The 15,658-nt window shown below is 43.1% G+C and overlaps 1 long non-coding RNA gene across 1 annotated transcript; it reads right to left on the minus strand.

Annotated features, from left to right (window-relative positions):
* Window positions 1–5,002: 5,002 nt before the first annotated feature.
* On the minus strand, window positions 5,003–13,201 carry LOC142572144 (uncharacterized). Its single transcript, XR_012826008.1, has 3 exons — window positions 12,993–13,201; window positions 11,357–11,493; window positions 5,003–6,240 (listed from the first exon to the last, which is right to left on the minus strand). It is a non-coding gene; the product is annotated as an uncharacterized LOC142572144 (long non-coding RNA).
* Window positions 13,202–15,658: the final 2,457 nt, after the last annotated feature.

Raw genomic sequence — 15,658 nt, forward strand, 5'->3', positions numbered from 1 at the left:
CCAGTGAGTGCCTCTCTGTTCTGTGTAATGAAGCATTAACTCACGACATAAAACCTGCATATGTAATGCCAGCTTGTATCTCTAAAGTGCACATATCACTTGATAGGGTGACGCATTAAATTCAATGGCTTTATTTATTTTCTTAAATGTCTTATACTTGCTCTACATCATTCTTGGGCTACTGATTATGTGCCCATTTTTGGTCAGTCCTACAGCATGGCTAGGTGCCATTATGGCACGAAGTGAGTATAGAACTAATAGAGCGGAAAGTTGGATAAGTTGGCACGTATTGATCTTTTTTTAGATTTCCGGCCGGACAATGAACACGGCCACAAAACAAAGAAATAAGTCGACACAAGCGCTGACTAGGTCCCCTCCGATCTCGCTCTTTATTTCCAAGAAATCAAAAATAAATAAGGAGTAATGAACAAAAAAAAAAACAGCAAAATGTTTACAATAAGCAACAATTGCATTACAGCATGCACGGACTGGAGAATGTAAGCATAACGTAGTAAAGGAAAATTAAGCATTCAACAATTCAAATTCTTTGTCAAAGAATACCAGTGATGACTGGCTAACACAGCACTCAGCGCGTTTCTTGATATGCGACGTTTCTGCTATTTTACGTTTTTGGTGATCTCTGCTAGTAAACAAAATTGTTTTTGTCATGTGAGATAGTATGACATTCACAGTGATTTCAAAGCTTAGCCAATGTGAGTGCTCATTTTCGTCGAAAGAATATACGTGCTCTTTCAAACGGGTGTCCATAAATCTTCCCGTCTGCCTAATGTAAATGGGACTACACGTAAGCGGTATCGAGTACACCAGATTAGTTCTGGATCTCAAAAATCTGTAGCCTTGTTCCGTTCCACGGCGACATTTCTGTCTTTTAATTTATCTATGGTTGCTTTGAAATGAAGAATAATTTTTGAATTACATTGCCAATTGTGTGCTCAGAAATATACAAGGAGTATAGAATGCTAAAATAGATTTAGATACATGTGTTATACCAGTGTCATCGCCATTCTACCTTCTACAAGCATTAAATATCGCCTCAATGCTTGTGACATATCGCTGCACCGACTCACACTGTGCGCGCGTCCGATTTGATGCTTGCGTTTCCGCCTAGCTACTACTACTGCCGTCACCAGCGCCATCCACTGGCTGCTGTCGCCGCGCACATGCTCACGTCACACAGCTAGTGTTGCGCAAACATGTTCGTCTGTCTGGTAAGGCTTTTGAGGAGCCCAAACGGTGTTTCATAACCAGTTAGATGCAAAACGCTTCGCATAACATTGATTCTCACAGTGCTTACCGTCTAAAAAGAAATCTCTTTTATTTAAAGCACGCAATTTTAGTATACGATGTCAAATAGGTTTGAACCATGCTATCGCATAGCCTCGCTGTTCTTGCCTCTTTTAACCTAAGCTGATACGTCTCCATACGGCAGGAGTCAAATTCAAAGATATTTTTGTTCGTAAGAGCTGTTTACCATTTGTGTGGGCCACGTTCATTATTTATGAGGCTCATCAAGCGGCTCTTATGCAGGTTTTCTTCCCGTTGTTTTCTTCGTCATTATATTATCATCGTCAGCAGCAGACTATTTTTGTGCCTACTGCAGAACGAAGGCCTCTCCCTGCAATTTCCAATTTCCCCTGTCTTGCGGTAGCTGATTCCGACTTGCGCCTGCAAATATCCTAATTTCGTCCCCACACCTAATTTTTTACCTCCCTCGACTGCACTTCCCTTCCCTGTATTCTGTAACTCTAATGGTACTCCAGTTATGCACCCTACGTATTATATAGCCTTCCCAGTTTGTTATGCAAGCTCAGCAGGAGCAGTAGTTGTTCCCACGAAGCCCGTCTCCAGAAAATTCAAGACATCGAATTTTTCAAACATCGACGGCTGCAGAACTCGCCGCCCTCCATGCAGCTAAGCCGTAATTGAAGAACCCTCACAGACATGGTCAATCTTCTCCCACTCCAAGGCCGCTCTCCAGTGCATTATGTCGCCATTTCGTCATGAAACAAATGAACAATTACTAGTATGAGTAAGACTTCTTCATCACCACGCAATGGAGAAAAAAAGACACAACATAGTTTATCAAATATACCGGGTCATTGAGGAATGTGTGTAGCTATACCATTATCGAGAACAGACGCGGCTACAGAGCTTCGTTCGCTCGCACGTGTACTTACACTTGCACTGTGGAACTCAACGAAATTAACCAACGCTCGTCGCCACAACTTGGATCTGAATTTACGCCTACGCCTTCCGTCAGGACTATCTAGAGCTGAGGAGACGCTTCTGTGCCGCTTGTGGTTTGACGGGGTCTTCCCGAAAGCTTACATGTCGGATCGGAATGGGCAACAGCCCAACGTGCGGTTAACTGCAGCTGCGAGGAAACAATCGCTCACCTTCTCTGTGAGTTTACCCGCTTCAGTGCGCCCAGGAAAGGACTTTCGAAAGTGTTAGATAGTCTTGACAAACGCCCTTTGTTGGAGGAGAGGATCCTGGGACACTGGCCTAGACCGCCCTCAGCTAAGAAGGCTTTGAAAGCGTTGTTGCGCTTCTTGTGGAGAACTGGTCTTAGAGACAAAATTTAAGCAGTGCCGTATTCTCCTTTCCATTTTCTCTTTTTTTCTCTTCTTTCCTTTTCTTGTAACATTTGTTTTCTATTATCTGTTGTTCACCTTTCGCCTTTTCCCCAGCACAGGCTAGCCAGACAGTCTGAGAACTGGCTAGCCTCCCTGTCATTCCATCTAATCCTCTTTCCTTCCTTCCTTCCCTCCTTCCTTCCTTCCTCCCAGCTCCTTATTTTTCTCTTAATGCCAACTCGAATGTCGGCTATCCCCAGATCCACACCGCTCTCTTCCTTTCTCTTAACGCTATGCCCAACATATTTCGTTCCATCGCTCTTTGCGTCATCCTTACCTTGTCATCGGGCTGCTCTGTTAACCTACAAGTTGCTTCTCCATATGTTAGCGCCGGTTGAATACAATAATTGCTCGCTTTTCTTTTTAACAACAATGGCAAGCTCTCAGTCAGGTTTTGGTAATGGCTGCCCTATGCTCTCAAACCCATTCATATTCTTCTGTAAATTTCCTTCCCATGATCAGGACCCCCTGTGAGTAACTGACCTAGGTAAACGTACTCTTGTACAGACCCGAGAGGTTTACTGCTGATCCTGAATTATTTTTCTCTTGTCAAGCTATTGAACATTTTCTTTGTGTTCCGCACGTTAATCTCCAACATCACTATTATACTTTCTTTGTTAAGGTCCTCAACCATTTGTTTTACTTCGTCCCCAGGGTTGCTGAATAGGGCAATGTTATCTTCAAACCGAACGTTGCTGAGATATTCGCCCCGAATGCGCATTCCTCATCTACTGTGGCGTTAAATAATTTCAAACTCAAACACATATATGCATCATTACCATTGGGTGGCACTTGTCTAAGAAACATTACTAGCGTAATATATTTTTAAATGCGAAGTATTTCCTTGCCTAGTCAGAGCCAAGGTCAAACGCTAGGCGTCCGAGGTCACATAGTTTGCCGCTGATGCACATGCACCCCCATGCGCTTGCTTGCTGGCCGCTGTTGGCTGCTCTGCCACTAATAGATCCACGCGCATGCGCGCACTCTGCCACGCGCCCACTCGCACGACGCTGTTCGCTTTGCGCCTCCTCTGCCTTGCTCAAGTCGCGGGTACGAATGGGCGCTCCACAAGCTGGCGTGACTCGGCGGCGCTAGCTGTGCTGTGTTGTGCTTACACTCTAAAAATTTCAACACCCTTAAGGGTGTAAATGACTTGTCCCATGGGTGACACCCTTTTTGGGTGTATTGCTACACCCCAAGGAAAGGGGGCAAATTAACACCCCAGAACAGAAGGGGTGTTAATATGACGTCACCTCGCCTATGGGTGTAAAACAAACAACACCCTTTCTATATTGGGTGTAACACAGACGCCACCCTTTCAATATGGGTGTGGCATGGACAACACCCTTCCAAAAGGGTGTTATCCCCGCAAGTATTTTAGTGTTCACTACAGCCATGTAGTTAATGGGCAGACTAGCTGTTGTGAATGCTGCCTAGCCTTAGCTATGGTACTACCTTGTTCAGTATGAGCCAGAATCTGTGAGGCGTCGTCATATTGCGCTTCTGGTCCGTCATGTGGTAGCATAACGTGCGACCCTTTCAGGCAAACAATTTAAGGTTTCGCCATTGCAGCAAGGCACACACGCCATGCTTTTCGTAATCTTCCTCTGCAGTGATAGTACACTGCCGGCAGGATGCAGAGCGCAATAACAATGCGCGCTGCACTAAGGACACAGGATCTCCCGCACCTTGGTGCACCAGTACTTATAACCCCGTGGAAACAGCACACAGCCAAAAGCATGGTTACATGCATTTCAGAAATAATTAAAAACCTCCACTTTTCTTGGTCAAAAATTTTCGCAACACCAGCTTGACCAGGAGGGAAAGACACCATAGCTCGTTGTTGTAGCTTATATTGAATGCAATAGAGCGCAAGCAATGCATAGATTGGCGACGGTAACAAGTGCAGTACTACAGAAGCATACGTTTGCCTGTCAAGCAGTTTTTTGCCGTTTTAAGCACACACTTTATACCTCTATTCATCAAAGCTGTCATTTATTTCCACGGGATGCTTCTACTAGTACTTTCACACATGACTTAAAGGTAGCACTGAAAGGCAAAGAACAAAGTGCTTCCACGTCGAATAATGTTTCAGCATTTACGAACAAAACAGCATGTGTAGCTGTGCGTGCTGTTCAATATATAAGCATGCACTATTTCCTGAAATATATGTATGCTCCATTTACTGCCAGTGACCTGCTTATACCCAATAATTTAGTTTATTTTTCACCATGTGCTTGCATTGAATATTTCACAGGCATGGTAAGTTAAGCTACCAGAATAACAATCAACTAGTCTAAGGTTACCTAATCGAACAAAATCATTGTAAAATTTGTGACAAAATGTCAGAAGAAAAGTATTTATTTCATTAAAGAGAAATGGTTACATAATAATATTTGCACATTTTAAAAGTAAAAAAGGAAGATAAGGAGTAAAACCATACCAATACAAAGACATAAGCACCGAATAATGGCACAGGCTTGCTCAATTAAATTTTAAGCAGAACAGTTTTTTTAAATAACCTCACTACGAACTATCACATGTTTTCATTCGAAAAGCACTGCATCTTATTATAAAGCACAAAAATAACCGGTCACATAAGTAAGAACAAGTCTGAGTGTGTCTTGAACACAAGGATATAAAGTTGGGCGAGTTGGTACAGTAACATGATCTTGGATTGTAGCGCGAAGTGACACGGACACAGACTAGAAGCAGACAGGATGAGCGCTAACTCTTAACTAAATATTTATTGCAACGAACATATATATATATATATATATATATATATATATAGGTGACTGCAAGAAACCACAGCACATCTAAATGAATATTGGATACATAGTAGTAACATGAAGACGACAAACAAAAGCCATCAGCCATCAACTGCATGGCAAATCTGAGTGCAAGCTATTCTCTTATCAAGTATACCTGTAGGCATTGCGACCAATGTGCTCCCAAGATGCATGAGGCATTAGTCATTGCAGAGTTGTAAGGACATGACAATCCTAGGATGATTATGTTCTTGAGGCTTTTTTCCCCACCTAGTATCTTTTGAAACTAGTATACTTCAGTCATGAAAACAAAAATGCTACAACTGGCGTGTGATAAGTTTTGCGTCTTATTTCCTAGCAGCTCATTGAAAAGAGCCACGATGAGAAATTCAAATGCTGTTACCTCATCAGACGTTCAAATTTCTTAAACACAAACAAAACCAGATAGGCATTAGAGCGAGCATCACTTAAATACATTACACTGGTTTAAAGTTATTGCACCACTTTGTGCCAGGTAAAAATGTTAGAAACATCAAAAATGTTAAGATTCTACGGCCAACCGTGAAAACTAAATAAAAAAAATCATTAAGCTTTCTTAAACGGGTACAGGAGCTTTACAACTGGCTGTCTTGGTGATGGACACGCAGATAGATGAGCAGCCATTCCACTCAGACGAGAATGTTGAGGGTTTCGCATGGAAGTCTGCGAGACACTGCAGAGTAGTTCTTCTTCCACACGAAGGAGGTTGCTTGCATACACATCTGGGCCACCATACTGAATGCATGGTGTTACCGGAACCTTTTCCCCCTGCACTGTGGTAAAAAGCATGGTTAAGTTTATACGATATTTAATATGCAAAAGAAGAGGTGAGGCATGCAGACAGGACACGAGAGTAGAGAAGTGAACACGAACGCGAAAAACATGAAAAATTTCATTAAATTGTTTTATTAGATAAAATTTTTATACTATGTGTCATTCATTATGAGGGTTCATAACCGCAACATATTTAATATATAATCAGGTAGAATTATCAGCTTGGTCAGTTTGTACAAGCTCGTTTGAGGCAAGAAATCAAGTTTTACAAACACAACCTCAACATTCTTGATTGAAAAAGGAACACCTCAGATGACATGCAGTCCTGTGAGTGGGAATTTCACAGTTCAAGAAAAACAAATTAAAACTCACAGACCGATCTTGAAAAAGGAATAAGCAGCTGCTACTGCAAAAAGCGAATTAATTGACAGGTTTTAGTAGCACAAGGGCATCTTTGGCCAATGAGCGCCAAGTCTATACTGCAAAAGATAAACTTAGTGCATCTTTACACAGCAAATATATAAAGATGACTAATGCCTCTCTGCACTACAGTTGCTTTGCTCTAGCGTGAAGTCATTTTAATGCACGCACACGTACATACACACGCTACACCCAAGTGTAACAGCTGCAGAATTAAAATTGGGCAGCAACAAAGTCGCAAACTTTAACCATTGATCCCAAGCTCTAGTAGTGACTGGAGGTAGTACCAATATCGCCAATAATGAGTCGCAATCTTTCTGCCCAATGTTATGCTGCTCTTATTGTCAAAGATGAGTTACAGTCGGCATTGAGGGAAAGCTGCCCTCAAGAGCAGCTCTTATTTTTGTGTTATTTCTAACTAGAGACCAATGAAGTAAGATATTTTTAGAATGAGAATGACACCGAAAAATTGAGTACGTAAGAAATTTGGAAAATTTGGTACATTTTTCCGGAATTAACTTGGGGGTTAACGGCTAAAGCGACAATCCAGAAACTAGAACAAGTTTTGACATGTTTGCTACCAGTGAATGCTAGAAAATATGTTGGCATTCTGTAGTTTTGTCCAACAATGCAAAAGGGATTCTTAATAACTGAGGAAATAAATGGAAAAGTATCATGAAGTATATTTCGTGAATGTAATGCAGTATCACTCAACTTCTGCTACTATATAATCTCCACTTGATTAACCTGCACTTTCTGAACTAGTTCAGGAGGTGCTGCATTTCACTACTCATTCCACCAGTTCAACGTGGCAGCAACTGCACGTTGTGATTTGTTTTACTTAGTGCAGGCTTTGTACAGGGCGAGTTGACAGCATTCCCTGCACTTGGCCGAAAGGTAGTGCATGTTGACGCAGCAGGTGTGGTGCCGCTTCCGCACGAGCGAGGTGCAGAAATCAGAGTTTCATACAATTGCTAGAGGGAACTCTGACGTTAGTGTCCACAGGAGATCAAACAAGAACGGCTGTACCAGCATGGAAATTATGGAAAGTACATGGATTTGCCTAAACTTCGTCTGTTTGGCTTCAAACGGCTTTGTGACTTTGTAAACTAGTCATTTTCAACAATATACTGTGTAACAAATAAATAAGCATTAAAATCGTCCGACGACAGGATTCAAACACAGGAACTATAGAACAGAAGTCTGATATTGAAACCATTAAGCCACGGAGGCATGTAACGACAAGCGAGTGCAACGCCCTGATGAATTTATCGCGGGCATACCAGTTCTTTGAGACTCTTGGCGCCTTTCGATTTGGCCACCTGGACAAGCTCAATCGTTGCAATGAATAGCAATTGTGCGTGTTGGCGCCGTCTTCTGCACTTCGAAGAGTATAGACTGCGCTGAAATTTACGACAATAAGATTTATATAGCGTATAATATACGAAGCCACAAGAACGTCTGAATTCACAAGCACGAATATCAGACAAATCCATGTGCTTCCCGTCATTCCCATGGTGGTACGACTGCAGCGCCAGAGCTCCCTCTAGTAATTACTGTAAGAAACTCTATGGCAGAAATAACCGAAGTCCCTCGCATTTTGTTCTGGAGTAATAAACTAAGTTTTGCTGGTCCCATAAATCTTACTGGTCATTAATTCCAAGTTTTAGTGCAGTCACATGTCTAGTAGACAGTTGTGGTATTTTGCATAAACATTGCAAAGCCAACTGTGATGAATGTTCACTCTGGTAAATTGTTTATGATCGAGTAGCATAGACTACTGAAGCAATCTCTGGAAGGCAAATAAAGTAATTTTCTTATTAGCAGCCTTTAAACACCATTCGAGCATATGACACATGCACCTCTGATATGCAGATAATATTTCCTTGACTCAGCAAGAAGGGATGCTTCATGTTCCACGAGGCTACTTCTATCAAAGCAGTATTGGTGCTCTCTAAAAACAATGCCAATGCAGATGATCCAAATATTTTTCAGGGGCAACAGTTATGCCTGAAATCATGCTAGATTAGTTTTATTTAAACACATGCTCAGACCATGTTAGAAGTGCTTCTTAAAATCCTCCTATTTATTAGACTAGTCATATATCTGTACACAAAGGCTACTAATTAGGTCCCATGCTATATCATCATCTTAAAACTTCACTTCGTAATACATATGCTGTGATAAGATTTAAGACCACATTGAGATGCTGAACAAGGTGAATTCATTATTTTAAAATGAAGCTCCTGTTCTTCCAAACGAGAAGAAAGGCTACTGAGGGTCAAAATTTTTCTGAATCACAGCTGGAAGATGCCAGGGAAGGCACGTGGAAACTTATTTGTAATTTTCTATTTAAATGTAGAAACGATAAAGGGAAATGAAAATGGTCAAAAACAACCAGGCATGGGGGAGAACGAACCTACAGCCTTTGCATTAGGCATGCGATGGACTAACCAGTGCCACCGAGGCAGCATTCAACCGTCCACAATGGCCCCTCAGATTGTCGACGCTCGAACACGGCCGTAGTACCCCAGTGGTTAGTATATCACATGCGTAATGTGAAGGTTATGGGTCCGTTCCCCACCCACAGCTGGATATCTTTTAATCCACTTTCACTTACCTAGAATTTATCACTTCTATATTTCATATAAAAAACTTAAAACATGTTCCTGTATGCTTTCCTTGGCCTCATTATCTGCTGGCTTCTTCCAGTTCTGTTACTTCCAACACTTATACATATTCTAATCTGGTAAGTAAACAGTTTTGCATGATGCTGGAATGCAATATAATACATTATTGCGGGGCCGTGTTATGTAGAATGCCTTACATTGCCCAGGCAAGGTGTATTAATGTCAATCTGAAAAAAAAAACAATTCCCACTCCAGGCAGAAATGCTGTGTACTGCTGTGTGCAACAGGGTTTAACGAAAACAACTTGTTCAGAAATATAGCCACCAAACAACGAGGAAATATGAAAACTAGATGAAAATTTGTGCAGTTGCATGTTAAAAATTTAGCACAGCAACAGATGAAGACAATGAAGGAAGCGCGAGGATGGTTTATTTTGGACACACGAGGCAATATACTTGAAAGATGCCTATGAGCTTACACGTGGAGAAATATTGTTTATGTAGCAGCTAAACTACGAACAGGCCTAGAACACACTGATACAAGGTGTTGAGCATGTAAATCTTATCATGCCCTTAAGTCAAAGAAACATGGCTGTTTTTCATGATTCGCTACACATGGCTGGCTCACACAACTTAGCCACTTCGATATATGCCTTGTAATTACCAGGTGGTCTGTATGACATGTGCAAGCTTTAAATATGTACAAGTGCCACGTAGCTGGACAGCACCAAGGTAATGTCGTTTGCCATCGCTTTGAGGAAGTGAAACCAATTCTTTCATTTTTTCTAATTAGGTGATTAGTTATTAAAGATTATTTAACTGCTGAATTATATTCAAAGCAAAAGTGTCAGTGGGAAAATTGTAGAGCATCCTGAAAAATTCCCAATCCAGCTTTCTACTGCCCAATAGGTGCAACAAATTTTTTTTCAGGCTTGAAAGAAGCCAGTGAACACATGCAAGAAGTGCCGTGCAACTAACCGCTCGTGCACCTGAACACCGTTTGGCTCCTCCTTTCATGCTTGAAAAAAACTTTTTGAAAAGAATATTTTAGAAATCAATTAATTATTATTGACTATGTTTTAGGCAAAATGCATGAAATAGTGTGACTGCCACCTCCATTTTCGGCGACATGAATTGACTCTATTTTCATGTCCAAATCCAGCTATACATGCGTGTTTTGAGCTGGTTCTGTAATTTAGGCTGGTTTTGACTAATTGAAGCTTCGCACCCTAATAATGCAGTCAGCCTATAAAGAAATTGGTACATAAACGGTCGCTGTCAGTACTCCATACTCCTGTAACTTAGTGCAAAGTGCTTGTGAGCCAAGAAGTTGGTAGTTCTAAGCAGTATTTCTCATTTTGACCTGGTGTTATAGCCCACTTACTATGATGCCATGCTGCTCAGTCATGCTGGTCCCAGCTTCAATCTAGGCCATGGCAGCTGCTCTCCAATGAGGGTAAAATGCAATAACGCTTATGCACTTAGATTCAGGTGTACATTAAAGGCCAGGTTCCCAAAACTTCAGGTTGTGACTTTGGAATGTAAAAGCACATAATTTAATTTTAAAATCTAAAGGTGCTTTATTAGGAGCAGGGGCATCATTTTAAGCTTTTACTGCACTGCCATGGCACCAAGAAGCTCCAAGTAAATAAAAACAATTTCTTAGACAATGTACATATCTTGCAAACATTTACAAACACTTCTCTGCATGCACCTCTGTTGCTGTTATATTTAGATCCGTATGCCAAGGCGGGTTATGATGTTAGAACATGTTTCAAACTTGTTTTTTTTTTACCGCTTTAAAGTTGTTGGTTATTTTGCATCTCATTGTGTGTCGAACGCACATTTCAGTGCATCAATTTCTTCAGAAAGTGCACTCGTCTTTATTTATTTGTGCATGCAAAAAGGGTTCAGAAGAACTGCTTTCTGAAAGTCTGTATAACAAGCAAAAAACAATTCTATGTAGGCTGCACAAAGAGAAAGGATTGGTTTGTAAATATGTTATTTAGTTCTTTAAAAAAGAGGCACTTGTCAGTATTCTGTTCCAAAGTAAAGATTGCCCCTACCTGGCTCTGCTTCATTTTCCGATGTTGATGGTCCATTCGGGGGCACTCAACTGATAGGCTTCACTTTGGCGATGTCGGGTGTGCTGTCACCAGGCCCAAGATCGATCGACATCCTCACCAAAAGTCGAGTCCAAACGCTATAAAAGAAATATCTCATCATTTTGCTATCAGTTTTGTCATCTTGCGTGTTTCACACACGGCCGTCAGTGAAATATTTCGTCACTTGGATACTGAAAGAAATTGAAGCATTTTCTGGCAGCCAAGCTGATGATGATGATGTGTGGTGTTTTATGGCGCAAGGGCTAGGTTTGGCCAAAGAGCGCCATGACAAGTGGTAATGTTGACGATGTATTATGGAAGATGTGACTTGGCTGTAAACTGGCCTAAAAATTGTCGCTGTAAAGTGCGTAAAATCTACGTGCTATAAAATTATGGAGATGACTAATGACTATTACTATGAACATTAAAATCCATCGTGGATGAATGATGCAAAATATAAAATATATAGGATTGTAAAATTACTTGGAGCACTGCTGCCTCGCCAGAGCCCTTGAAACACAAGGACCTAGAAGCATGTGCTATACGAAAGAGCTATCGCAGCGGCATCCTCTGAAGAGAGGACGGCAGCCAAGCTGAATACACAGTAAATGGAGAACATTAAAGAGCAAATGCAGTTGTCACATTAGATTGATCAAGTACAGCAGAAATGGAAAATAAATCGGTGATACTGTGTCTGTTGGCTTTGAATGCAAGAAACGTAAAAACAGGAACTTGCAGCCACGCCACTTTGAATTTCCCGCGTTAGCTACACCTCACAAATTTGGCATCGTCCGGTACTCGGGGATAGTTACCGCTTAAAATCAAGATGAACGAGCGTCGGCATAAATTAACAGGATACTTAACCGGGCAATATTGGCGCATAAAACAACTCCCGTAGCGAAGCTACAGTCAATTACCCGATGACGCATCTCCGGGCGGTGCGGTTTGGGCGAACAATTCAAAAAGGAATGAGAGTTTCACTTGTTTCACGCCTACTAATAAGACAGAATTTGAGTTTCTTACTAAACTATACTGGATATTTACGCTCCGAATAAAACGCTGGAAATTTTGTTACGTCACACTGCATACGTATGAAAGTGAGGGAATTGCTTTTATTGTATTCTGCCCAGACGGCATGTAGCAGCTACCACTCTCATGCAACAAAAGCATGAAAGTGGTACTCGTAACACCGAAAACAAACATAAACAGCGCCAATGTTACGCGAGTTGGAACTAAGCACGATCAAGCCAGTTAGTTTTCTAGCTTTCATAACGCCATGAACACGACCAAACATCGAGCGAAACAACTCTCTGCTCTCGAAAATTGTTACCGCTTGTATTTATATACCTATCGCTGCCACAAGAAAAAGTCAATGGGCTAGCTGTCCACAAGCCGCAGATTAGACTGACAGCAACATATTACGGTAATGTAAAACAATTTCCACGCTGACTTAGCAGCCGCGGTGTGCTCTAAGTGCCAAAGTTCTCGTTTGCCGCTCGAAATTCACACCATGATGACGGGCGCTGCATCTTTCACATGAAATATTGCACGCTTTGCTCCGGAGCTCAATAGGAGGGCGAAACGCATCTGCACGTACCTGAAATCCGCATGCCGGAAACCCGTCGACGCTTCCGAGAACGGGGCACACAGCCATACACACCCGTACGGCTGCTTGACTTGGACGTGAGGCACTTCTATCAAACATTTCACATGCGACATGTTTCACACCGATTGCGCGAACACCAGAAAATGACGCAGGCCGCATTGCGACGCCGAGCAGACGTGCACCCACCGATGAGCTATGTGCGCGGATTGCAGAGAACAAAACCATACAAAACGTTAGGCGCGAGAAGATGGCAGCTCTCGTAGCGGAGACGAAGCTGACGAAGCAATGACGCGCGAATGAACGTTGCCAACCGTTGGTTCCGCGTTATGCCGGCGGTGGCGGCTTTAGTGGCGTGTGTTGCGGCTGTCTAATTTTTTATTCCTTTTCCCCAAACAGTATAGCTAAGATCAGTTCTTTGAATTTTTAACTGTGTCGTTTGGCATTATCTTTGTCTTTTTATGTTATTAAGCGGCCAATTATGGCCTCCCAGGTTCGCGCGCGCCAGCTTCGCGCGCAAATCTCGGAGGCCATAAGACAACTCAGGAAATGCCGTTCTTGTCGTTGTTAACGTTTCATTATCGTTTCTTCAACTGAGATAGAGAGGTAGTCTCCCTTTTTCCCGGGGTCGGGAGGGGGCGATGAAGACGGCATCGCTCAGCGGGGGGCGGGGGAGTGGGGTTGGTGTTGGTTCTTATCGCGAAATTCGCGAACCCTGCGATTTTTTTTCATAACGTAAGCATTTCTATACTTACCCAACAAGAAAAACCATCCGTCCATCAGTCCGTACCGCACGATATCTTTCAAAATAGAATCCGCAGCAGCGAGTGAATTCACCTACGTGCTAGCTCTCGCTTCAACGCGACCGAAGCGGCGAAAACACTGCGCTCACGAAGCTTTCAGCTTATGCCGCACTATGCGCTTTTCGCAGATCACTTTCAAGATAGGTGTACGCGCGTCTGTTTTCAAAGCGAAGTAAACGGTGAGAACACAGCGCGTGAAGTTTTCAGCAGTGGGCACACTCTGTCCACAATGCAGTTCGCTTTCAAGATACGGTTCGCACGGCCGTGCCACAAGCAGCCGCCGCCGGAGAACGGTTGATAATGGTTCGACGCGGATGAGGAGGGCTAAAGAGCGATACCGGCTCAAAACAAACGGAACGTCACCAGCGCGCCTGGCCCCGTCACCTGCAGTACTTTGCTTGCGCCGCCGACCAGAGCAGCTCGTGTCGCCGCAGCGCTGTCGCTTATACTTGTCGGATCAAGTCTCATAACATTAATAACGACATGGACTGCGTGTAGATGAGGAAGAGTCACAATGCTCACGCGCACTTAGACAAATGCGAGAGGAGTTCCTGAGTGATTTTTTTTTACCGGAAATGTGCAGTCAGCGGTGGGACCCAGAGTTAACAATGCCTGTAAGAGGGGTGCCAAACTTTTTTTTTTTTAGTGAGTCTTGCCCAGCTCCCAAAGATCGGCTCAAGCTGAGACTTGCTGATGGCTGTATGTGCTTTTTTTGTTGTTGTTGTTGTCGCATGCCCTCGAACCGCCACGAATCCTACAGTGTAATGACATTAGAGCAGTATTCACGTCCAAAGGGAAATGCAGCCGGTAATTGGGCTGCCTAAGGCTTGCGGCCCGGCGGCAACTGCCCTCCCGTCCCCCATTTCCGTTGACAAGTTAGGGGGAGGGGTCCAGAGCAATCTTACACCTCCCTCCCCACAGTGGCGTAGCCAGAAAATTTTTTCGCGTGAGGGGGGGGGGGGGTCCCAATTGACCGTGGAGGGGGAAGGAGCGGGGCCATTGCCATAGCAGCAAAAATTTTACTGTTAATGAGCGTTACAAGTGCCCGGCGTGCCCCACTTGGCTGTGCCGCTACTAGCCCCCCACCCCCCCCCCGCAATCGACGCAAATCGAGCTATCAGAAGGTGCATGACACGTATGCATGACATAACATGAATGACATGCCGCGAAGCTAGCATGGATGTCGTCACATCATCAACATCATCATCATCAGCTTATTTTGACGTCCATCGCAGGACGACAGCTTCTCCAGCGATCTCCAATACCCCTGTCTTGTGCTAACTGGTTCCACGTGTCTTCAAGTTTCCCAATTCCATCACGTCCACATTATTCTCTGCCGTCCTCGACTGTGCTTCCCTTCCCTTAGCACCCATTCTGCAACTCCAATAGACCAGCAGTTCTCGCCCTTACGCATTGCAATGTCTGCCCAACACGACTTTTTCCTCTTAATGTCAACCACAATATCAGCTATCCCCGTCCGCTCTCTAATCCACATCGCTGTCTTCCAGTCTATTATCGTCATGCCTAATAATTTTCATTCCATCGCTCGTTGCGCGGTCCTCAACGTCTTCCCAAGCTTCTTTGGTAACTTCCAAGTTTCGGCCCCATACGTTAGTAACGGTAGAAAGCAATGGTTAGCAGTAAGCTCCCTGGTCATGATTTAGTAATGCCTGCCGTAAGCTCTCCAGCTAATTTTTTATTTTTGTTAATTTCCTTGATCAGAGGCCCCTGCGAGTAATTAACCTCATAAACGTATTTCTGCGCAGGTTCTAGAGGCTGACTGCCGACCATGACATTCGTTCTCTCGCCAGGCTGCGGAACATTACTTTTCTCTTCTGCATACTAACTTTCAATCAG

Source organism: Dermacentor variabilis, chromosome 2 (assembly GCF_050947875.1).
Source record: "Dermacentor variabilis isolate Ectoservices chromosome 2, ASM5094787v1, whole genome shotgun sequence".
NCBI lineage: Eukaryota > Metazoa > Arthropoda > Arachnida > Ixodida > Ixodidae > Dermacentor > Dermacentor variabilis.